This window comes from Cherax quadricarinatus, chromosome 88, assembly GCF_038502225.1.
Source record: "Cherax quadricarinatus isolate ZL_2023a chromosome 88, ASM3850222v1, whole genome shotgun sequence".
Taxonomy (NCBI): Eukaryota; Metazoa; Arthropoda; class Malacostraca; order Decapoda; family Parastacidae; genus Cherax; species Cherax quadricarinatus.
This window is the reverse complement of record NC_091379.1, coordinates 10329270-10354393: the sequence shown is the minus strand read 5'-3', so window position 1 is coordinate 10354393 and position 25124 is coordinate 10329270. Positions and strand designations below refer to the sequence as shown.

Genomic DNA, 25124 nt, shown 5'->3' with positions numbered 1-25124 from the left:
GATCTAAGTTAGTATCGTCTGCAATAACTACTTATTTATTGGAGTACAATCACCAAGAAACTGCTTCCCGCGGGCGTAAAAAAAATCTTGAACACATTTGTTCTCACAACATTAGTACATGAGTTCGTTATCACCCGAAAAGATATTCTTGTACACACATGGGCTCCAAGATAATTGACTGGTAACAATATTCACCCATAGTGGCCTGGCTTCACTCATCACTATTCAGAAATACTGTTTTGTAAATACTACATTACAGTATCTGGACAAGAGTGCAGATACTCACTACCAATAACATTTCCGAATGTCACAATTTGTTGTGACTGGTGAGTCGCTGTTCCAGTGACAAAATACACTCCCATCTGTAAGTGCCAGCTACTTGGTTGGTCAAAATATCACAGCTTCCAAGCCTCACTGTGCCCTATTTTCAATACAATATTTAAGAACACTTGTAATAAGATGACAGACGGCGATCGTGACTACTGAACAATATCACTAGAAAATACTCAACTGGCTTTATAACATCACATTAAAATACGATCAAGCTAATTTGCTGTACATTGCTGATTTATGCCATTTGTTTGTCAATACTTGTCACAAGAATACCAAAACATATATTGCATTCTTTCGTGTCTACAGAGTCATGAAAACACTTACATATTTCAGTCACAAAAATAAGACACATATCACTGATGATTACCTTTCATCTAATAAGGCCTATAAACATGGAGTTTACTCATAACATAGTCAACTACTGTCCAAAAAATAGGCACTGACACTCACAACTTAGAGCTAATCAACAAGCATATTGAATACTGTCTTCTTAAGACATGTTCTCTAAGAATACTAACCTTGATTCGTTAATTAACAGGGTTATATACACTGTAAATTCTGACATTGATTCGATAATAACAGTAAGTTTCAGTGTTAATAAAAAATAACTATGTCATGAAATATTGCTTGTGTAAATTCCAATACCACACCTCTGGCTACACATTAAGATTTCATAGCCAGTTAATTCTGATTATCAATGTGTTGCTGGTTTATATTACTGGCCTGGGGTTTTATATATTCGAAACTTAATTATTTTTTATCAACCTGAATATTACAGCCAGTATCATTTATTTTCTTCATAGCTTGCATGATATCACATTCCTCATACAGATGTTTCAGGGATGATGTGGATGAGGAATGTGATATGCAACATAGGTCAGAAATGATAAATGCGGTATGAATATTCAGTTTGATAAAAAAATGTGTAAAACAGTTTTATGTTTCGATGATTATAACATAAATTTGGTTGGTAAATTGTATTAATATTTTTTGTTGATGAATAGTTAACATGAACTTAGTAAAGTGATTGTGTATTAGTTGGAGGGGTGTGACTTAGTTCTGGTAATGTCTCACGACAAGGTAAATTTTTTTTGTGCTTATGTCTTACATTTATTGTCAATATGTCAGGTATAGGTTTTGGTGTATGTCTTAGTTATGATGTGTATGTCTTAGTTGGAGGTGAATGTCTTAGATTTGGTGTGTATGTCTCGTGTCTTAAATTTGTGATTGAAATGTATAAGTTGTGGGTGTCTGTGTATTATTTTTTATTTTGGTGGTGGTGATATGTTATAGTGTTCATGTTATGTTATAGATGTTGGTGGAAGTGTTGTGGTATTTTTGTGTGTCTTATTTTTGTGCGAATGTTTAAAAAAAATAAGTGTTTTCAGTGATCATAGTAGTTTTGAGATGCATGATCTTAGACTTTTGGTGATCTTGGTGATGAGTGTTGATAGATGATGGTAAACATGATATGGAATTGGTGATCGTGATTTTTGTGTGAATGATTATAAAAATGAGTGTTTTCTGTGATATTAGTGGTGGGGTCATAAAATCTGGTAATCGTCTTGGTTATAGTGTTCTTAGATATTGTGGGTACAACAGGATGAAACAGGGTGGGTTGGGTGTGATGTTACTGACCACCAAGTAAACACAGATGGGAGTGTGACGTCACTGGAGGTGACCTCGCCGGACCTGTGAGGTGTGACATCAGGTGTTGGTGGTAGTGAGGTGAGTGCGCTTAGATATTGTCAAATATGATTTTTTGTGTGAATGTTTATAAAAAATGAGTGTTTTCTGTGATATTAGAGATTTTTGAGGTAAATGAACATGGGTGATTGTTGTTGGTGGTTGTCTTAGATTTATGTGTGTACAAGATATGTTTTCAGTTGATGGTGATCATGTACTAAGTGTTTGTGTATTAGGTTTGTGTTCAAGTTTTTCTTTTTTTTTGCGCCCTTGGGGAGGGAGTTCTTGGTTATCGTGATTTGAGGGGATTTCTATAAATGGGTGTTAGCTGGTGATGCTAAACTTAGTTTCTGGTGATTTTGATGGTGTTTTGGTAGTATTCAGTTGTGATTTGGTAGTAATCAGTAGTGTTTTGGGAGTATTCGGAGGTGTTTGACGGTGTTTTTGAAGGTGTTCAAATGATGTGCAGAGTATTTTTTGAAGATGTTCAGTGGTGTTTTGGTGATGTTCAGAGTTGGTTCAAAGTTAGTCAGTGTGTTAGTTGTGGTAATGTCTCATGTCATATGTGTATGAGTTAGTTTTTTTTTTGTGCTAATGTTGTAAAGTCTGGAGAATGAGGGAGGAGTTTGGTGGATGAGATGTAATTTCGGTTAATGAAATGTATAAGTGTGAATGAGAATGTAAATTGGTGGGTGAGTTAGAGAAGACAAAATGTTATGTGATCTTAGTAAAAGTATAGATAGTTTTAGTGATCTTCGTTATGATGATGTTTTAAGAGAATGTGTACAAAAATGTGTGATCTTAGTGGTGGGGTTATAGAATTTGGTAAACGCCTTGATTGTGGTGATCTTAGATATTGGAGATATAACAGGTTGAAACAAGTAACTTCTTCTCATTAAGTTAAATGAAGTAAAAGTGGGGTGTGACGTCGCTGATCGCCAAGTAAACACAGGATGGAGTGTGATGTCATGGGAGGTATCCCTATCTGTGCTGGTATGTGTTGGTGGTAGTGAGAGGAGTGTATTAGATATTGTATGGAGTTGGTGATTGTGATTTTTTGTGTGAATGTTTATAAAAATGAGTGGTCATTGATGATAGTTGATGGATGTCTTAATTTTTTTTTTTGTGTGTGTGTGTACATGTTATGTTTTCAGTTGGTGGTGATCCAGTTGTAAGTGTTTTCGGTGTTGTTTGGAAATGTTTATGATTTATGAGTGTTTTTTTTAGCGCTCTTGTTATATAATAGTCTGAGGTGATTGGGATCGTCTTGGTTATAGTGATTTGAGGGGATTTCTATAAAATGGGTGTTAGTTGGAGGTGTTGATCTTAGTTTATTGTGATTTTTAGTGTTTGGGCAGTATTCGGTGCTGTTTTGGTAGTATTCAGTGGTGTTTTGGGAGTATTCAAAGGAGTTTGTTGATGTTTTTGAATGTGTTCAAATGATGTTTTTGGAGTAATCAAAAGTAATTGATGTTGTTTTTGGTGTTGTACAAAGTAAAGTGTGGTGTGTGTGGGTGTGTTTGTGTTTTGGTAAAATGTCTCATGCCATAAGTGTATGAGTTAGATTTTGTGATAATGTTGTAAAGTCTGGAGACTGAGGGAGTAGTATGGTGGATGAGTTGTAATTTCAGTTAATGAAATGTGTAAGTGTAGATAAATTAGAGATGATAAATCTTATTTGGGAGTAATCAAAATGATATTTTGGAAGTGCTTCAGTGCTGTTTGGAAATGTTCAAAGGTGTTTGTGTGAGTATTCAAATGATTTATGAGAGTGTTCGAAGTAATCTTGGGGTTGTTCTGTAGTGAGATGATAAAGGTTGTGGATGAGAGAATATTTCTTAAGAGATATTGAGAAAAGGTGGTCTCAAATGATGATGTATGAGAGTGTTTTGAAGGTGTTCAAAGTAAAGTGAGGTGTGTGTGTGTGTGTGTGTGTGTGTGTGTGAGTGTGTGTGTTAGGTGGTCATAGAATTTTGTGAATATCTTGGTTACAGTGATTTTAGTGGATTTGAGATGGGTGATGAGATACATTTGTGGATGTGAAATGTGATTTTTGTGTGTGTTCTGAAGAGGTGTGTTTGGAGATGGGTGAGTGGATGTGAGGAAATGTGGGTGAGATGGAGAGGGGTATGGGGAGGGTTGTATTAGAAATTTAATGAAATATGGGGGGATTTTACTGAAAATAAAGGTAAAGTGTGAATATTATTAAAGAAATTATAGAAGTGAAAAGTTATGATACATTGGAAAAGAATGGAGGGCGTAGAAACATGTCGCAGTAGTTGGGCAGTGAGATGATTAGTTGTAGTGAGCATAATATCAATTTATGTGGATACAAGGAGATGGGTATGGAGAGGATTTTATTAGAATTTTAGTAATGTAGGGAGGAATGTGCATTACATTTTAAGATTCAATAAAAAAAAGGGGAAAAAATTGGTAAGCGATGAGGGTTGTGGGTATTGTTGTCGAACTAGAGATACCAAAAAAGATGTTATAAGTGGGTTGTTGTTGTGGGTGATATGGGTTGTGGGGTGTTGTGGGTTGTGGGTGTTGTTGTCGAACTAGTGATGCCGAAAAAGTGGTTATAAGTTGTAGGTTGTTGTTGTTGTTGTGGGTTGTGGGTGATGTGGGATGTGGGTGGGTTGTGGGTGTTGTGGGTTGTGGGCGTTGCTGTCGAACTAGAGATCCCGAAAAATAGGTGATTCTGTTGTAAGTGTTCGTGTGTGTTTGGATTGTGTTCATGTTTTTTTGCGCTCATGTTATATCTTAGTTGGAGGTGAGTGTGCTCATAGAAATTGGTAATCGTCTTGGTTATAGTGATTTGAGCTGATTTGTGTGAAAATGGGTGTTGATCATAGTTTATGGTGATTTTGGTGGTGTTTTGACTGTATTCAGCGGTGTTTTAGTAGTATTCAGTGGTGTATTAGGGAGTACTCAAATGGTGTTTGAGACTATTCAAAGGTGTTTTGAAGGTGTTCAAATGATGTGCAAGAGTATTTATGAAGGTGTTCTGGGAGTATTCAGTGGTGATTTGGTGGTGTTTTGACTGTATTCAGTGGTGTTTTAGTAGTATTCAGCGGTGTATTTGGGAGTACTCAAGTGGTTGAGACTATTCAAAGGTGTTTTTAAAGGTGTTCAAATGATGTGCAAGAGTATTTATGAAGGAGTTCTGGGAGTATTCAGTGGTGATTTGCCGGTGTTCGAATGATGTTTTTGGAGTATTCAATGGTAATTGATGGTATTTTTTGATGTTCAAAGCAAAGTGTGGCGTGTGGGGATGTGTTTGTGTTAGTTTTGGTAAAATGTCTCATGTTATAAGTGTTTGGGTTAGTTTTTGTGATAATCTTTTAAAAAATCTGGAGAATGAGGGAGGAGTTTGGGGGATGAGATGCAATTTAATGAAATGTGTAAGTGCAGATAAATTAGAGATATCAAATCTTATTTGGGAGTATTCAAAATGTTGTCTTGGAAATGTTCTAAATTAAATGGTGTTTTTGGTGTTATTTAGAAATGTTCAAAGGTGCTTTTGTGAGTATTCAAATGATTTATGAGAGTGTTCGAAGTAATCTGGGGGTTGTTCTGTAGTAAGATGATGAAGGATGTTGATGAGAGAATATTTCTTAAGAGATATTGAGAAAAGTGTGTGTGTGTGTGTGGGGGGGGGGGGTGTATTACTTCGCTAATATGTAAAATTGTGACTAGTGAAATTATCGAAAAGTGGTTATAAGTTGTAAGTGTTGTCGTGACTTTTTCTGATAAAATTAGTTAAAACGAGAAAAATTGTGTTATGAGTGAAAATTGTACAAGAGAAAATTTTAGAAAGGATTTAATTTTAAATGAGTTCTTGCTAATTGACCAGTTTTACATATTCGGCACGACATATATATATATATATATATATATATATATATATATATATATATATATATATATATATATATATATATATATAATTCTCTCTGCATCAATTAACTAAAGCAGCTGGACAAAAGTTTTGAAAACATTCAAAATATATTTTTTTATGAATGCAAATTTTACATATTACCTCGAATATTTTACTGAATTATTATAAAATGGTATTATCTGCCAGCGTAATATTGTTTTTTGGAAATTACTCCCGGAATTGTGTTTTTCTGTAGTGTGTGCGAGTGTTTTTCTGGAGAGAGAGTGAGAGAGTGTGTGTGTGTGTTTGTGTGTGTTTGTGTGTGTACTCACCTAGTTGAGGTTGCAGGGGTCGAGTCCTAGTTCCTGGCCCCGTGTGTGTGTGTATTTGTGTGTATGGGGGTGTGTACTCCCCTATATGTACTCATTGGTTTCAGGGGTCAAGTCTTAGCTCCTGGCCCTACCGTTAAAATTAGCAGCTTGTCAGATATACTCTCATAACCTGGTGGGTCTAGTCATACTCTTGAAACCGTGTATGGGTCTGTCTCTGCACGTCTCACCATCTCTGTAACTCATCATTGTCTCCATCTGTGCCCCTTAATACTTATTTCTCGCCTCTTAGGCCATCCCAGCAACCCCATAACTTCATTTGAGCATTTTGTATGTCATGTCTTCTCTGGTCCTTCCGTACTCTTACGTCTTGAGGTTCAATTCTTTTTTCATTTCCTCGTAACTCACACTCCTTAGGTCTGCAACAACACCCATTGCATACCTCTACGTTTTCCCCAGTTTTTAACATGCGTTATTAGGTGTGGGTTCCATGCTGGTGCTGCGTACTCCAAGACTGGCCTGATATACGTTGTTCATATTGTCATAGTGATTGTTTAGAGTCCTGTAATTGCGAAGCACTTTGAACTGAGACTTACATTTTGCTGTTGTCATTCTTAAATTGGCTCTAAACACCTCACTTCCGTATGTTTAGGGTTGGCTCTTTTGCTAATTTTTCTGTTCTTGTTTATCCTTTACTTTTTGTGGTCATTCCTTGCTCTAGTGTTCTTCCTTTTGTTTAATTCTTCGTATTCAGTTGAAGGGATTCAATAATATTTTCTGGAAACTGAAATTAGAATAAATTTGGATAATTGGCTAAAGATTAAGGCTGATCAAACGTTTTATCTCAGAGTTTTCGATCGTGACTGAGCTTCATCAAATTTCCAGAAAAAAATTCTTAATACGTTAGAAATGGATAGGTTACGTCATATGCAGTGGAAACAGGAAAGTAGGTCACGGCAGGTCACAGGTTGCCTAGTAATAGGCGTGAAAGATGCTTTCATTGAGTGAAAGCTTCTAAATTCTTCTAGCTGGTGTTAGATTTTCTAATTATGGCTGCTTCAAGGCACTTCCTTCTACCTCAGTCACCCTCTGTTAGGAAAAAGAAAACGTTTGTCTTCTGTTGCATCTTTCGACGTTCCAGAGAGGTATAGGTCGTTTTTTGGCATACATGAAATTTTCAATGTTATGCCCCATGAGCTATGTATGTCTGTGTATGACTGATGTACTATGGACTCTGCATTTGTGTTTCTGAAGTCAGGCATGAAGAATGGAAACATTCCGTCTTAGCAGTTTTTTTCAGTCAAATACAGGCGATTATATAACTGGAGACAGTACAAACCACACGAGAATAGATCCACTATTAAAGCTCTTGGGCTGTAGAGAAGTCGCCAGTTGGGTTACATTTGGTGACTTTGACGGGAGCATGTACAGAAGTACTTCCAAGGTTTCTCTATCTGAAGCTCAACCCAGATGGTACAGCAACGACCTGTCAATTTACAGACCGCAGTTCGATCCCCCCCTCATCTCTCCTGTTTATTCATACATATAAGAAATTTCTTATTGTCATCCTTCTTCGGTACAAATGGCAGTAAATTTATTCAGATTGCAATATCATTAATGTTATTGTTGAAATCTTCTGTCACCTGCAATTTTCCAATCAACTAAGGAGATTTATTGAAGCATAATTTTTAATTGCATTTTCAATATTTTCTTGTTATTGTATCTGGGATATTTTATTATATCTAGTTGAAGAATTAGTGTGATTTTCTTTTTATTTCAGAGATAGTTTGCTATAACGTGGTCGTAGGTACAAGAGAAGTGTTAGGTCCGTGATGTACTGTCTTCAGTGTTTGTGGGTACAGGAGAAGTGTTAGGTCCGTGGTGTACTCCCTTCAGTGTTTGTGGTTACAGGAGAAGTGTTAGGTCCGTGATGTACTCCCATCAGTGTTTGTAGGTATATGAGAAGTGTTAGGTCCGTGGTGTACTCCCTTCAGTGTTTGTGGTTACAGGAGAAGTGTTAGGTCCGTGATGTACTCCCATCAGTGTTTGTGGGTACAGGAGAAGTGTTAGGTCCGTGATGTACTCCCATCAGTGTTTGTAGGTATATGAGAAGTGTTAGGTCCGTGGTGTACTCCCTTCAGTGTTTGTGGTTACAGGAGAAGTGTTAGGTCCGTGATGTACTCCCATCAGTGTTTGTGGGTACAGGAGAAGTGTTAGGTCCGTGATGTACTCCCATCAGTGTTTGTAGGTATATGAGAAGTGTTAGGTCCGTGGTGTACTCCCTTCAGTGTTTGTGGTTACAGGAGAAGTGTTAGGTCCGTGATGTACTCCCATCAGTGTTTGTGGGTACAGGAGAAGTGTTAGGTCCGTGATGTACTCCCTTCAGTGTTAGTGGTTACAGGAGAAGTATTAGGTCCGTGATGTACTCCCATCAGTGTTTGTAGGTACATGAGAAGTGTTAGGTCCGTGATGTACTCCCATCAGTGTTTATAGGTACATGAGAAGTCAGGTACGTAGTGTACCGTTGTCAGTGTTTGTAGGCACAGGAGCAGTACTCACCTATATGTGGTTGCAGGGGTCGACTACACACACACACACACACACACACACACACACACACACACAAACACACACACACACACACACACACACACACACACACACACACACACACACAGAGTTAGGCGTGAGCGAAAAGTTTCCAGATGTACTGGCCTATTCCCAGAATATTTGCCACTAGTTAAAGTACTTTATACCTTGTCATGGATTCCATACCAACTCAATCTGTAAAAGGAAAATATTTATGGTGTCTTTTAGGCACTATTTTTTAGATTAGTATAAAATTGATGTGATTTCGAGCAAGATCAAAATCTCTAATGGAGTCTTTTTCACTCTTGGGAAGCGTTAAATCAGTATGGGATATTTCCATTATTATTATTACACACCCCACACGTAGGAGAGAGAAATTTATAACGACGTTTCGGCCCGACTCGGACCATTGACTAGTATGTGTCTGGCTAGTCAATGGTTCAAGTCGGACCGAAACGTCCAGTTACGGTATTGTGACTTTTTATCCATTATTATTATTATTATTATTATTACTATTATTATTATTATTATTAAAAATTATTTTATTAATTATTTTTTATTAAAAATTATAATGATTTTATTAAAAATAATTTTTATTATTAGTAGTACTAGTGAAGCAGTAGTAATAGTACTAGCAGTAGTAATAGTAGTAGTAACAGTAGCAGTAGTAGTAGTGGTAATAGTGAAAGTAGTAATGGTGATGGTAGCAGTATTATTATTATTATTATTATTATTATTATTATTATTATTATTGTATAATCCCTGAAAGCAAAGATTAACTCCAGTTCCCTGGATCAAAAACCCGTCTCCTCCTTCAACTGACACGGGAACTTAAATCGAAATTCCATTTAGACAAAATACATTCACCCTGCAGCTGTATTTTCAATGTGATCAACAAGCAAGAGAAAATACATTCTTCTGGCAAACATTTCTTCAGAGAATTCAGCGGTAAATTGAATATTGAGGGTAAACACCTGTCTGATGCATCTGCCTTTCAACCTTCCTTTGTTGCTCAGTCTTGCAAGGAATACTGTCTTCAGGGGAAGAAAGACGTTATGCAATGCTGTCTGTTTGCAAGATATGTCGTTTTTACACTGTCTTCAAAACGAGTAATTTTTGCAATTTCTTCAAGAAGTGTGACCTTACACTGTCTTCAAGAAGTGTGACCTTACACTGTCTTCAAGAAGTGTGACCTTACACTGTCTTCAAGAAGTGTGACCTTACACTGTCTTCAAGAAGTGTGACCTTACACTGTCTTCAAGAAGTGTGACCTTACACTGTCTTCAAGAAGTGTGACCTTACACTGTCTTCAAGAAGTGTGACCTTACACTGTCTTCAAGAAGTGTGACCTTACAGTGAAGTGTGACCTTACACTGTCTTCAAGAAGTGTGACCTTACAGTGTGTGACCTTACACTGTCTTCAACAAGTGTGACCTTACACTGCCTTCAACAAGTGTGACCTTACACTGCCTTCAACAAGGGTGACCTTACACTGCCTTCAAGAAGTGTGACCTTACACTGCCTTCAAGAAGTGTGACCTTACACTGTCCTCTCACACACACACACACACACACACACAGGCGCTGGACTCGACCCCTGTAATCACAAATAGGTGAGTACACACACACATACACACAATTAAATAAACACTACCACGTGTGTACACATATGCACATACATGTATACCCACAGCCACGTGTGTGGAGGTACACACACATGAATACTCACAGCCACGTGTGTGGAGGTACACACACATGTATACTCACAGCCACGTGTGTGGAGGTATACACACATGTATACTCACAGCCATGTGTGTGGAGGTACACACACATGTATACTCACAGCCACGTGTGTGGAGGTACACACACATGTATACTCACAGCCACGTGTGTGGAGGTACACACACATGAATACTCACAGCCACGTGTGTGGAGGTACACACACATGTATACTCACAGCCACGTGTGTGGAGGTACACACACATGAATATTCACAGCCACGTGTGTGGAGGTACACAAACATGTATACTCACAGCCACGTGTGTGGAGGTACACACACATGTATACTCACAGCCACGTGTGTGGAGGTACACACACATGTATACTCACAGCCACGTGTGTGGAGGTACACACACATGTATACTCACAGCCACGTGTGTGGAGGTACACACACATGTATATTCACAGCCACGTGTGTGGAGGTACACACACATGTATACTCACAGCCACGTGTGTGGAGGTACAAACACATGAATATTCACAGCCACGTGTGTGGAGGTACACACACATGTATACTCACAGCCACGTGTGTGGAGGTACACACACATGAATATTCACAGCCACGTGTGTGGAGGTACACACACATGTATACTCACAGCCACGTGTGTGGAGGTACACACACATGTATACTCACAGCCACGTGTGTGGAGGTACACACACATGTATACTCACAGCCACGTGTGTGGAGGTACACACACATGTATACTCACAGCCACGTGTGTGGAGGTACACACACATGTATACTCACAGCCACGTGTGTGGAGGTACACACACATGTATACTCACAGCCACGTGTGTGGAGGTACACACACGTGGACAGACTACAACTGGTTGGGACTAAACTCTGGACAATATCGCTTAAAACTCTACAGCCTTGACAAACACAATAAATTTGTCCCTCAAAGTTAGAAGTCAAATGGATTTTCGGCCAAAAAACGTGAATTTTTATAATGGATTCAAGTCTGCTGGAAAAAAAAGACATATGGAAATTTTTAGCTCGCATTCACGTTTCTTTTTTTTTTTTAGTAAAATAAATAATTTTGGAAATTACTGAGAAGTATAGTGCCTGCACTCTGAAGGATGGATGGTGATGTTGCTCTGGTGGTGGGAGGTACAGTGCCTGCACTCTGAAGGATGGATGGTGATGTTCTGGTGGTGGGAAGTACAGTGCCTGCACTCTGAAGGATGGATGGTGATGTTCTGGTGGTGGGAAGTACAGTGCCTGCACTTTGAAGGATGGATGGTGATGTTCTGGTGGTGGGAAGTACAGTGCCTGCACTCTGAAGGATGGATGGTGATGTTCTGGTGGTGGGAAGTACAGTGCCTGCACTCTGAAGGATGGATGGTGATGTTCTGGTGGTGGGAAGTACAGTACCTGCACTCTGAAGGATGGATGGTGATGTTCTGGTGGTGGGAAGTACAGTGCCTGCACTCTGAAGGATGGATGGTGATGTTCTGGTGGTGGGAAGTACAGTACCTGCACTCTGAAGGATGGGTGGTGATGTTCTGGTGGTGGGAAGTACAGTACCTGCACTCTGAAGGATGGATGGTGATGTTGTTCTTGTGGTGGGAAGTACAGCATCTGCACTCTGAAGGATGGGTGGTGATGTTCTGGTGTTGGGAAGTACAGTTCCTGCACTCTGAAGGATGGGTGGTGATGTTCTGGTGGTAGGAAGTACAGTACCTGCAGTCTGAAGAATGGGTGGTGATGTTCTGGTGGTGGGAAGTACAGTACCTGCACTCTGAAGGATGGGTGGTGATGTTCTGGTGGTGGGAAGTACAGTGCCTGCACTCTGAAGGATGGGTGGTGATGTTCTGGTGGTGGGAAGTACAGTACCTGCACTCTGAAGAATGGGTGGTGATGTGGTTCTGGTGGTGGGAAGTACAGTGCCTGCACTCTGAAGGATGGGTGGTGACGTTGTTCTGGTGGTGAGAAGTACAGTGCCTACACTCGGAAGGATGGGTGGTGGTGATGTTCTGTTGGTGGGAAGTACAGTACCTGCACTCTGAAGGATGGGTGGTGATGATGTTCTGGTGGTGGGAAGTACAGTGCCTGCACTCTGAAGGATGGGTGGTGATGTGGTTCTGGTGGTGGGAAGTACAGTGCCTGCACTCTGAAGGATGGGTGGTGATGTTCTGGTGGTGGGAAGTACAGTACCTGCACTCTGAAGGATGGATGGTGATGTTCTGGTGGTGGGAAGTACAGTGCCTGCACTCGGAAGGATGGGTGGTGATGTTGTTCTGGTGGTGGGAAGTACAGTACCTCCAATCTGAAGGATGGGTGGTGATGTTCTGGTGGTGGGAAGTACAGTACCTGCACTCTGAAGGATGGGTGGTGATGTTCTGGTGGTGGGAAGTACAGTACCTGCACTCTGAAGGATGGATGGTGATGTTGTTCTTGTGGTGGGAAGTACAGCACCTGCACTCTGAAGGATGGGTGGTGATGTTCTGGTGTTGGGAAGTACAGTACCTGCACTCTGAAGGATGGGTGGTGATGTTCTGGTGGTTGGAAGTACAGTGCCTGCACTCTGAAGGATGGGTGGTGATGTTCTGGTGGTGGGAAGTACAGTACCTGCACTCTGAAGAATGGGTGGTGATGTGGTTCTGGTGGTGGGAAGTACAGTGCCTTCACTCTGAAGGATGGGTTGTGACGTTGTTCTGGTGGTGGGAAGTACAGTGCCTGCACTCGGAAGGATGGGTGGTGGTGATGTTCTGGTGGTGGGAAGTACAGTACCTGCACTCTGAAGGATGGGTGGTGATGATGTTCTGGTGGGGGGAAGTACAGTGCCTGCACTCTGAATGATGGGTGGTGATGTTGTTCTGGTGGTGGGAAGTACAGTGCCTGCACTCTGAAGGATGGGTGGTGATGTTCTGGTGGTGGGAAGTACAGTACCTGCACTCTGAATGATGGGTGGTGATGTTGTTCTGGTGGTGTAGCGCATGCTGCACGCCAAGGTATTGTCCAGTGTGGATAGATTGGTAAAGCACTGCGTACCTTGTCCTAAGGTTCGTAGGTTCGAGTCTCCTTCAGCCAGAGATCAGTGTTTGTGTATATTTCGCATGCTCTCGCGAATTCCTTGCATATATATATATATATATATATATATATATATATATATATATATATATATATATATATATATATATATATGCAAAAAGATCTCAGTAAAAGAGTGATTAGCAATATATAGAAAACCCATAACATTTAATAATAATGATAATAAAAATAATTTAATTTCTGAAATATAGAAAAAATTCTGTATTGTTTTAAAATGGAAAAAATCATTTTTTGGTTCCAAAATAAGATAATTAGAGAGTAGTTAGTTGCTCCCACGTCAAAATTCTATCCAATAAGCCTCTTAATTAGTGGAAAGTAATTTTGAATTAGGTAATTTAGAAAGTTTATGTATTGAAGTAAGGATGATTAGTGCTCACTGAAGCGATATTATGACTTAATTACTCCAGTCGACGATTTTTTGCTGTAGATTTTTTGTATGAAAGATGAGACTGGTTATGTGGTTGTGAAGGTGAGGTGTATGAGGGACTATGTGGTTAGGAAGGTGAGGTGTATGAGGGACTATGTGGTTGTGAAGGTGAGGTGTATGAGGGACTATGTGGTTGTGAAGGTGAGGTGTATGAGGGACTATGTGGTTGTGAAGGTGAGGTGTATGAGGGACTATGTGGTTAGGAAGGTGAGGTGTATGAGGGACTATGTGGTTGTGAAGGTGAGGTGTATGAGGGACTATGTGGTTGTGAAGGTGAGGTGTATGAGGGACTATGTGGTTGTGAAGGTGAGGTGTATGAGGGACTATGTGGTTGTGAAGGTGAGGTGTATGAGGGACTATGTGGTTGTGAAGGTGAGGTGTATGAGGGACTATGTGGTTGTGAAGGTGAGGTGTATGAGGGACTATGTGGTTGTGAAGGTGAGGTGTATGAGGGACTATGTGGTTAGGAAGGTGAGGTGTATGAGGGACTATGTGGTTAGGAAGGTGAGGTGTATGAGGGACTATGTGGTTAGGAAGGTGAGGTGTATGAGGGACTATGTGGTTGTGAAGGTGAGGTGTATGAGGGACTATGTGGTTGTGAAGGTGAGGTGTATGAGGGACTATGTGGTTGTGAAGGTGAGGTGTATGAGGGACTATGTGGTTAGGAAGGTGAGGTATATGAGGGACTATGTGGTTAGGAAGGTGAGGTGTATGAGGGACTATGTGGTTGTGAAGGTGAGGTGTATGAGGGACTATGTGGTTAGGAAGGTGAGGTGTATGAGGGACTATGTGGTTAGGAAGGTGAGGTGTATGAGGGACTATGTGGTTGTGAAGGTGAGGTGTATGAGGGAATATGTGGTTGTGAAGGTGAGGTGTATGAGGGACTATGGTTGTGAAGGTGAGGTGTATGAGGGACTATGTGGTTAGGAAGGTGAGGTGTATGAGGGACTATGTGGTTAGGAAGGTGAGGTGTATGAGGGACTATGTGGTTAGGAAGGTGAGGTGTATGAGGGACTATGTGGTTGTGAAGGTGAGGTGTATGAGGGAATATGTGGTTGTGAAGGTGAGGTGTATGAGGGACTATGGTTGTGAAGGTGAGGTGTATGAGGGACTATGTGGTTAGGAAGGTGAGGTGTATGAGGGACTATGTGGTTACTATGTGGTTGTGAGGAAGGGGAATATGTGGTTGTGAGGTGTGTATGAGGGACTATGTGGTTGTGAAGGTGAGGTGTATGAGGGAATGTGGTTAGGATGTGGAGGGACTATGTGGTTAGGAAGGTGAGGTGTATGAGGGACTATGTGGTTGGAAGGTGAATGAGTGAGGTGTATGAGGGACTATGTGGTTGTGAAGGTGAGGTGTATGAGGGACTATGTGGTTAGGAAGGTGAGGTGTATGAGGGACTATGTGGTTAGGAAGGTGAGGTGTATGAGGGACTATGTGGTTGTGAAGGTGAGGTGTATGAGGGACTATGTGGTTGTGAAGGTGAGGTGTATGAGGGACTATGGTTGTGAAGGTGAGGTGTATGAGGGACTATGTGGTTAGGAAGGTGAGGTGTATGAGGGACTATGTGGTTAGGAAGGTGAGGTGTATGAGGGACTATGTGGTTGTGAAGGTGAGGTGTATGAGCAACTATGTGGTTGTGAAGGTGAGGTGCATTAGGCACTATGTGGTTGTGAAGGTGAGGTGTATTAGGGACTATGTGGTTGTGAAGGTGAGGTGTATGAGGGACTATGTGGTTGTGAAGGTGAGGTGTATGAGGGACTATGTGGTTAGGAAGATGAGGTGTATGAGGGACTATGTGGTTTTGAAGGTGAGGTGTATTAGGGACTATGTGGTTGTGAAGGTGAGGGGTTTGAGGGACTATGTGGTTGTGAAGGTGAGGTGTATGAGGGACTATGTGGTTGTGAAGGTGAGGGGTATGAGGGACTATGTGGTTGTGAAGGTGAGGGGTATGAGGGACTATGTGGTTGTGAAGGTGAGGTGTATGAGCAACTATGTGGTTATGAAGGTGAGGGGTATGAGGGACTATGTGGTTGTGAAGGTGAGGTGTATGAGGGACTATGTGGTTGTGAAGGTGAGGTGTATGAGGGACTATGTGGTTGTGAAGGTGAGGTGTATGAGGAACTATGTGGTTGTGAAGGTGAGGAGTATGAGGGACTATGTGGTTGTGAAGGTGAGGGGTATGAGGAACTATGTGGTTGTGAAGGTGAGGGGGTATGAGGAACTATGTGGTTGGGAAGGTGAGGTGTATGAGGAACTATGTGGTTGTGAAGGTGAGGTGTATGAGGAACTATGTGGTTGTGAAGGTGAGGGGTATGAGGAACTATGTGGTTGGGAGGGTAAAGTGTATGTGTAACTATGTGATTGTGACGGAAAAAGTACAAGGAACTTCATGGTTACCAGGAGAAGTATAAGAGACTATGTAGCTGGTAGGGAGGGAGGCTGAACAACGATCTCAAACCTACAGATGAAAATCCCATGACTACGCCTCGCCAGAGATGCTAAATTAATGATTTTAACAGGCTGAGTGAATCCCCTCGTGTCAACAAACCAGGTGACTGTGAAACATTGCTTCCAGTCTCTGTGTAGACAGTTGGGAGATCAAAGGCCTTGCAATGATCTTGTTTCGTCTTTTGAGTAAAATACTGAGGACTTCTGGTTCTAAATCAAGGCGAGTGCTGTGTTGATTGTGCTATGTTGTGAGCATAGCGATTGGTTGACATGATATTAATACGTAGACATGCTAAAAAGCTTTAGTGTAGAGAATGGAGAACAACTGAAGGATGTTTTAAAAAATGGCTGGTTGCAAAATAAGTGCAGGTTGCAAAATAAACCCTGGTTGCAAAATGAGTGCTGGTTACAAAATAAGCACTGTTAGCAAAATAAACGCTGCTTGCTAAATAAGCGCTGGTTGCAAAATAAGCCCTGATTACAAAATAAGCCCTGGTTACAAAATTAGCGCTGCTTGCTAAATAAGCGCTGGTTGCAAAATAAGCCCTGATTACAAAATAAGCCCTGATTACAAAATAAGCCCTGGTTACAAAATTAGCGCTGCTTGCTAAATAAGCGCTGGTTGCAAAATAGGCCCTGGTTGCAAAATAAGCCCTGGTTGCAAAATAAGCCCTGGTTGCAAAATAAGCCCTGGTTGCAAAATGAGTGCTGGTTACAAAATAAGCACTGTTAGCAAAATAAGCGCTGCTTGCTAAATAAGCGCTGGTTGCAAAATAAGCCCTGGTTGCAAAATAATCCCTGGTTGCAAAATAAGCGCTGGTTGCAAAATAAGCCCTGGTTGCAAAATAAGCGCTGGTTGCAAAATAAGCCCTGGTTGGCCTAACACTGAAACAACGTCCATTAGGACTCAACTTTCACAACTTAAAGTTACTCTAGGCAACGAGTGATTGCCTGCACAAGACAAATGACTAAACTCAGGCAGCAGCAGCTTGCTGCCTGTAGGGAAATCTAAAACAGCTGCTTGAGTGTGTGTTGTTAGTGTTGCTTACTCGCGCTCTCTGTGACGGTGGATTGAGCCTCCACAAATTGATTAAGGATTATTTTTTATTGACACACTGGCCGATTCCCACCAAGGCAGGGTGGCCCGAAAAAGAAAAACTTTCACCATCATTCACTCCATCACTGTCTTGCCAGAAGGGTGCTTTACACTACAGCTTTTAAACTGCAACATTAACACCCCTCCTTCAGAGTGCAGACACTGTACTTCCCATCTCCGGGACTCAAGTCCGGCCTGCCGGTTTCCCTGAATCCCTTCATAAATGTTACTTTGCTCACACTCCAACAGCAAGTCACGTATTAAAAACCATTTGTCTCCATTCACTCCTATCAAACACGCTCACGCATGCCTGCTGGAAGTCCAAGCCCCTGGCACACAAAACCCCCTTTACCCCCTCCCTCCAACCTTTCCTAGGCCGACCCCTACCCCGCCTTCCTTCCACTACAGACTGATACACTCTTGAAGTCATTCTGTTTCGCTCCATTCTCTCTACATGTCCGAACCACCTCAACAACCTTTCCTCAGCCCTCTGGACAACAGTTTTGGTAATCCCGCACCTCCTCCTAACTTCCAAACTAGGAATTCTCTGCATTATATTCACACCACACATTGCCCTCGGACATGACATCTCCACTGCCTCCAGCCTTCTCCTCGCTGCAACATTCATCACCCATGCTTCACACCCATATAAGAGCGTTGGTAAAACTATACTCTCATACATTCCCTTCTTTGCTTCCAAGGACAAAGTTCTTTGTCTCCACAGACTCCTAAGTGCACCGCTCACCCTTTTCCCCTCATCAATTCTATGATTCACCTCATCTTTCACAGACCCATCCGCTGACACGTCCACTCCCAAATATCTGAATACATTCACCTCCTTCATACTCTCTCCCTCCAATCTGTTATCCAATCTTTCATCACCTAATCTTTTTGTTATCCTCATAACCTTACTCTTTCCTGTATTCACTTTTAATTTTCTTCTTTTGCATACTCTACCAAATTCATACACCAATCTCTGCAACTTCTCTTCAGAATCTCCCAAGAGCACAGTGTCATCAGCAAAGAGCAATTGTGACAACTTCCACTTTATGTGTGATTCTTTATCTTTTAACTCCACGCCTCTTGCTAAGACCCTCGCATTTACTTCTCTTACAACCCCATCTATAAATATATTAAACAACCACGGTGACATCACACATCCTTGTCTAAGGCCTACTTTTACTGGGAAATAATCTCCCTCTTTCCTACATACTCTAACTTGAGCCTCACTATCCTCGTAAAAACTTCACTGCTTTCAGTAACCTACCTCCTACACCATACACGAAACAGGAGGAACACAATGATAGCCCAAAAAACGAGGCTTCAACCGTTCATAGATGAATGCGTTTAGCTTCACTGCTAAGAAAGGAACGTAATGAGTAATACAGTCGAACCTCCGAAGGTTCACAACATAATAACTGACATTATAGAAACTTGGAACGTTTAGAGGTGCATTTACGTCGCTTCACAGGCGCCTAGCAACGTAACTAATATAACCGAAGCTTTGAAGCTTTAGAATTAGCAACGTCGAGAGTAAACATCAGAGTAGTTATCAAAAGCTTCTCATTTGAGCCAAAAAGACATTTACAAATTTTACGGGACTCAATTTTTTTCCTAGAAGTGCCAGGCAGTGTATTGTGTCAGCGTCCCACCTTCAATTTCCTCTCTACTTCTGACCTGTCCCACGAGGATCAAAACGACACTTGACCGAAAGAGGACACTTGTAGAGCTCAACTGCTCTCTGAGTTCCCGAGTGTCGGCCACCAGGGCAGGAATAATCCACCACAAGCTATAATAGAGCTCTTCACAGCTCTCCACAGCTTTATCACGGAGATTTTTCATTTGCTGTATTCATTTAGGATTGTGGCTCCTTTGCTGTACCTGTAAAGACTTGGTTTACGAAAGCTCCATTTTTTAAGGACAGTTTCGCTCCGTGTAGAGCTTTAGCAATTTTTTAGAAAAAATGTAAATTATCCATTAAAATATATTTGTACTTAAAATAAAAAGTCCCTTTAAATTTTTAATAAACATTTTTTACTTAAAAAAATACGAAATATGGGAATATATAAAAGTCATAATATTGATATAGCTCTGAAATGGGCGAAATGTTGGTTGTAATGAGCGAAAAGTATTGCTTATGATTGTGTTTTTAACGTCTCATAACATCACAGTCTGATGATCATGACGGAACATAACACTAGACAAGCAGTGAAGCTTCGCTTTAATGACTTCGTGTACGCATGCGTAAGTACCGTGACTCAAACCCTCCACCAGATATTAGGGGAGTACATACAGAGGAGAATAAAATGGGTAAACACACACACACACACACACACACACACACACACACACACACACACACACACATACACACACACACACAGGGAGATCAGTCGCAGAGCCAGGAATGAGTATGCACAGGTAAGGAGGGAGGCCCAACGACAGTATGAAAAAGACATAGCATCGAGAATCAAGACTGACCCGAAACTGTTGTATAGCCACATCAGGAGGAAGACAACAGTCAAAGACCAGGTGATCAGATTAAGGACAGAAGGTGGAGAACTCACAAGAAATGACCAGGAGGTATGTGAGGAGCTGAACAGATGATGTGTTTCGGGTGAGGGGTCGGTGACTTAGAACAGACTTAGAGACAGTCAGACATAATTATCTCTCGGTCTCTCTGCCTGTCTGTCTGTCCCTCTCCCTGTGACTTACTAAAATACAAGTCGGTCTACGATAACCTTAAGAAAGTTTTTGCGTAGAGACAGGAACGGCTGTGAGAAGACAGCACAGAAGGGAACATCAAGAGGGAATATACCAACAAGTGTTGGATGACATACGAACAACTGAGGAGGAGGTGAAGAAGCTCTTAAGTGACCTTGACACCTCAAAGGCGATGGGACCGGACAACATCTCCCCATGGGTCCTTAGAGAAGGAGCAGAGATGCTGTGCGTGCCTCTAACCACAATCTTCAACACATCCCTTGAAACTGGGCAACTACCTGAGAAATGGAAGACAGCTAATGTAGTCCCCATATTTAAGAAAGGAAACAGAAACGAGGCACTAAACTACAGACCTGTCTCTCTGACATGTATTGTGTGCAAAGTCATGGAGAAGATTATCAGGAGGAGAGTGGTCGAACACCTGGAAAGGAACAAGATTATAAATGAAAACCAGCATGGGTTCATGGAAGGCAAATCCTGTATCACAAACCTCCTGGAGTTTTATGACAAGGTAACAGAAGTAAGACACGAGAGAGAGGGGTGGGTAGATTGCGTTTTCCTAGACTGCAGGAAGGCCTTTGACACAGTTCCCCACAAGAGATTAGTGCAGAAGCTGGAGGATCAGGCGCATGTAAAAGGGAGGGCACTGCAATGGATAAGGGAATACCTGACAGGGAGGCAGCAACGAGTCATGGTACGTGAAGAGGTATCACAGTGGGCGCCTGTTACGAGCGGGGTCCCACAGGGGTCAGTTCTAGGACCAGTGCTATTTTTGATATATGTGAACGACATGATGGAAGGAATAGACTCTGAAGTGTCCCTGTTCGCAGATGACGTGAAGTTGATGAGAAGAATTAAATCGGACGAGGATGAGGCAGGACTGCAAAGAGACCTAGACAGGCTGGACATGTGGTCCAGTAACTGGCTTTTCGAATTCAATCCAGCCAAATGCAAAGTCATGAAGATTGGGGAGGGGCAAAGAAGACCGCAGACAGAGTATAGGCTAGGTGGACAAAGACTACAGACCTCACTCAGGGAGAAAGACCTTGGGGTGACCATAACACCGAGCACATCACCGGAGGCACACATCAACCAAATAACTGCTGCAGCATACGGGCGTCTGGCAAACCTGAGAATAGCGTTCCGATACCTTAATAAGGAATCGTTCAAGACACTGTACACTGTGTATGTTAGGCCCATTCTGGAGTATGCAGCACCAGTCTGGAACCCACACCTGATCAAGCACGTCAAGAAGCTAGAGAAAGTACAAAGGTTTGCAACAAGGATAGTCCCAGAGCTCAAGGGAATGTCGTACGAGGAAAGGTTAAGGGAAATCGGACTGACGACACTGGAGGACAGAAGGGTCAGGGGAGACATGATAACGACATACAAGATACTGCGGGGAATAGACAAGGTGGACAGAGATAGGATGTTCCAGAGAGGGGACACAGAGACAAGGGGTCACAACTGGAAGCTGAAGACTCAGACGAGTCACAGGGACGTTAGGAAGTATTTCTTCAGTCATAGAGTTGTCAGCAAGTGGAATAGCCTAGCAAGTGAAGTAGTGGAGGCAGGAACCATACATAGTTTTAAGAAGAGGTATGACAAAGCTCAGGAAGCAGAGAGAGAGAGGACCCAGTAGCGATCAGTGAAGAGGCGGGGCCAGGAGCTGAGTCTCGACCCCTGCAACCACAATTAGGTGAGTACAATTAGGTGAGTACACAGATGGGACACAGCAACAAGGGGAAGTTGGAAGTTGAAGACTCAGATGAATCACAGAGATGTTAGGAAGTATTTCTTCAGTCACAAAGCTGCCAGGAAGTGGAATAGTCTGGGAAGCGACGTTGTGGAGACGGGATCCATTCAAAGCTTTAAGAAGAGGTATGATAAAGTTCATGGTACAGGTAGAGTGACCCAGTAGCGGCAAGTGAGGAGGCGGGGCCAGGAGCTATGGCGCGACCCCTGCAACCACAACTAGGTTAGTTTACACACACAAGAAAACATGAAATCAGTGGTGAAAAGCATGCACAAACTCTCTCTCTCTCTCTCTCTCTCTCTCTCTCTCTCTCTCTCTCTCTCTCTCTCTCTCAGCAGCAACTATCGTGCAGGTAATGCTATAACTCAGGCTGGCCCAGGCTACACACACCAAGCATCCCACAATATTGCGGCTCAGTTCAGCCTTAATGAAATTTTAACTCTTCATAATCTGAAAGAACGTTCAACCCATGATCTTATTAACCTTGTTCCCAATTATCATATTTTTCCTTGCCCACGTTCCCACTTACATGGAAATGTAAGAGCATATTTTGAATATATATATATATATATATATATATATATATATATATATATATATATATATATATATATATATGTCGTGCCGAATAGGCAGAACTTGCGATCTTGGCTTAAATAGCAACGCTCATCTTGCAATATAGGACAAGTGAAAATTTGTGTATGCAATAATTTCGCCAAAATCATTCTGAAACTAACGAAAAATATATATTTGATTGTGTTTGTCTAGTACTAAATTATTGTAAACGTATTTAAAATATATTTAGTTGGGTTAGGCTAAAATAAATTGCTCTTGTTATAATAAGGTTAGGTAAGTTTTCTAAGATTCTTTTGGTGCAAAATTAAAATTTTTTACATTAACATAAATGAAAAAAATATATCTTTAAACGTAAAAGAGAAAATTTCAGAAAGGACTTAATTTTAAATGAGTTCTTGCTAATTGACCAGTTTTACATATTCGGCACGACATATATATATATATATATATATATATATATATATATATATATATATATATATATATATATATATATATATATATATACATATATATAATTGGAAAGTAGACTCTTCTCTGGTATTGAGTTGAGAGTCCCAAAGCTGACACTAGATAGGTGAGAGGGTCTCACTGTAAGTAGTGTCACTGTAAGTAGTGTGTTCCTGTAAGTAGTCACTGTAAGTAGAGTGTCACTGCAGGGTGTAACTGTAAGTAGAGTGTCACTGCAGGGTGTAACTGTAAGTAGAGTGTCACTGCAGGGTGTAACTGTAAGTAGAGTGTCACTGCAGGGTATAACTGTAAGTAGAGTGTCTCTGTAAGTAGTGTTACTATAAGTAGAGTGTTGTGCAAGACAGGTATACAATACCGACAAGATGAAAGTTAAGACACTTGTGCAACATCTGGTTATCTTTATTGTAGACGTTTCGCCATCCAGTGGCTTTATCAATACAGATTCTTGGACATAATAAGAAATCAGAAGAACTATGTACAAAAGATGAGGTAATCAGTCCCTCGGCCTTGGAGGTGTTTAGAGCACCGTGGCTGTAGAGATTCTGAAGCACAGGTAAGGAGACTGGCGCTTATATAGGCGTCAGTGAAAGGGACGTGTAGCAGACGAGGGCATAGTCGCTGGTAGGCGGGATTCCCCAGTGGGAAGGACCTACTTCCACTGGGGAATCCCGCCTGCCAGTGACTATGCCCTCGTCTGCTACACGTCCCTTTCACTGACGCCTATATAAGCGCCAGTCTCCTTGCCTGTGCTTCAGAATCTCTACAACCACGGTGCTCTAAACACCTCCAAGGCTGAGGGACTGATTACCTCATCTTTTGTACATAGTTCTTCTGATTTCTTATTATGTCCAAGAATCTGTATTGATAAAGCCACTGGATGGCGAAACGTCTACAATAAAGATAACCAGATGTTGCACAAGTGTCTTAACTTTCATCTTGTCGGTATTGTATACCTGTCTTGCACAACACTCTACTTATAGTAACACTACTTACAGAGACACTCTACTTACAGTTATACCCTGCAGTGACACTCTACTTACAGTTACACCCTGCAGTGACACTCTACTTACAGTTACACCCTGCAGTGACACTCTACTTACAGTTACACCCTGCAGTGACACTCTACTTACAGTGACTACTTACAGGAACACACTACTTACAGGAACACACTACTTACAGTGACACTCTTACAGTGACTACTTACAGGAACACACTACTTACAGGAACACACTACTTACAGTGACACTCTTACAGTGACTACTTACAGGAACACACTACTTACAGGAACACACTACTTACAGGAACACACTACTTACAGTGACACTCTACTTACAGGAACACACTACTTACAGTGACTACTTACAATGACTACTTACAGTGACACTACTGACAATGAGAGACTCCTTAATAGCTGAGAAATTTCTTTTACCCCTAGATTATTTAAAATAATTACAGTGCAAAAATAACAGTGTAAATAACTCAGTTATTTCATATTTCAGAAGGTGATCATGAGGAGGAAGTGTCGGTATTGGACGCGCATGTTCGGACAGTTGTTCACCTTCAGAGACTCGGAAAAGGATTCACCGCTGTGGACAGGATTCGAACCTGCGCGGGCAGAACCCAATGGATTTCGAGTCCATCTCCTTAACCACTCGGACACCACAGCTGCGGGTGTTAGATCTCACTCACACACACACACAGAGGGAAGGTATGTTAGTTTATTTTGTCTGGTTGATAATCTATCGAGTACACGAGAGCAGGTAAGGTTGTAACTCAACTGTATACCGCCAGTCTAGGATATATTAATACGCCGGTATTAGGAATAATATTAGGAGAGAAGTAAATAATGAAATTGATTGTTATAGGAATGCAGTTAGAAGTCTGAGTAGATCTATAACCCACTATGATAACATGAACGTAGATAAGTATGTTTATGGAACAACTTGTAGTGTGAACACTGACTGATGTT

The 25124-nt window shown here is 41.3% G+C and overlaps 1 non-coding gene across 1 annotated transcript; it reads right to left on the bottom strand.

Annotated features, from left to right (window-relative positions):
- Positions 1–24739: 24739 nt before the first annotated feature.
- On the bottom strand, positions 24740–24821 carry TRNAS-CGA (transfer RNA serine (anticodon CGA)). The gene has a single exon. It is a non-coding gene; the product is annotated as a tRNA-Ser (tRNA).
- Between the last annotated feature and the right edge of the window lie 303 nt (positions 24822–25124).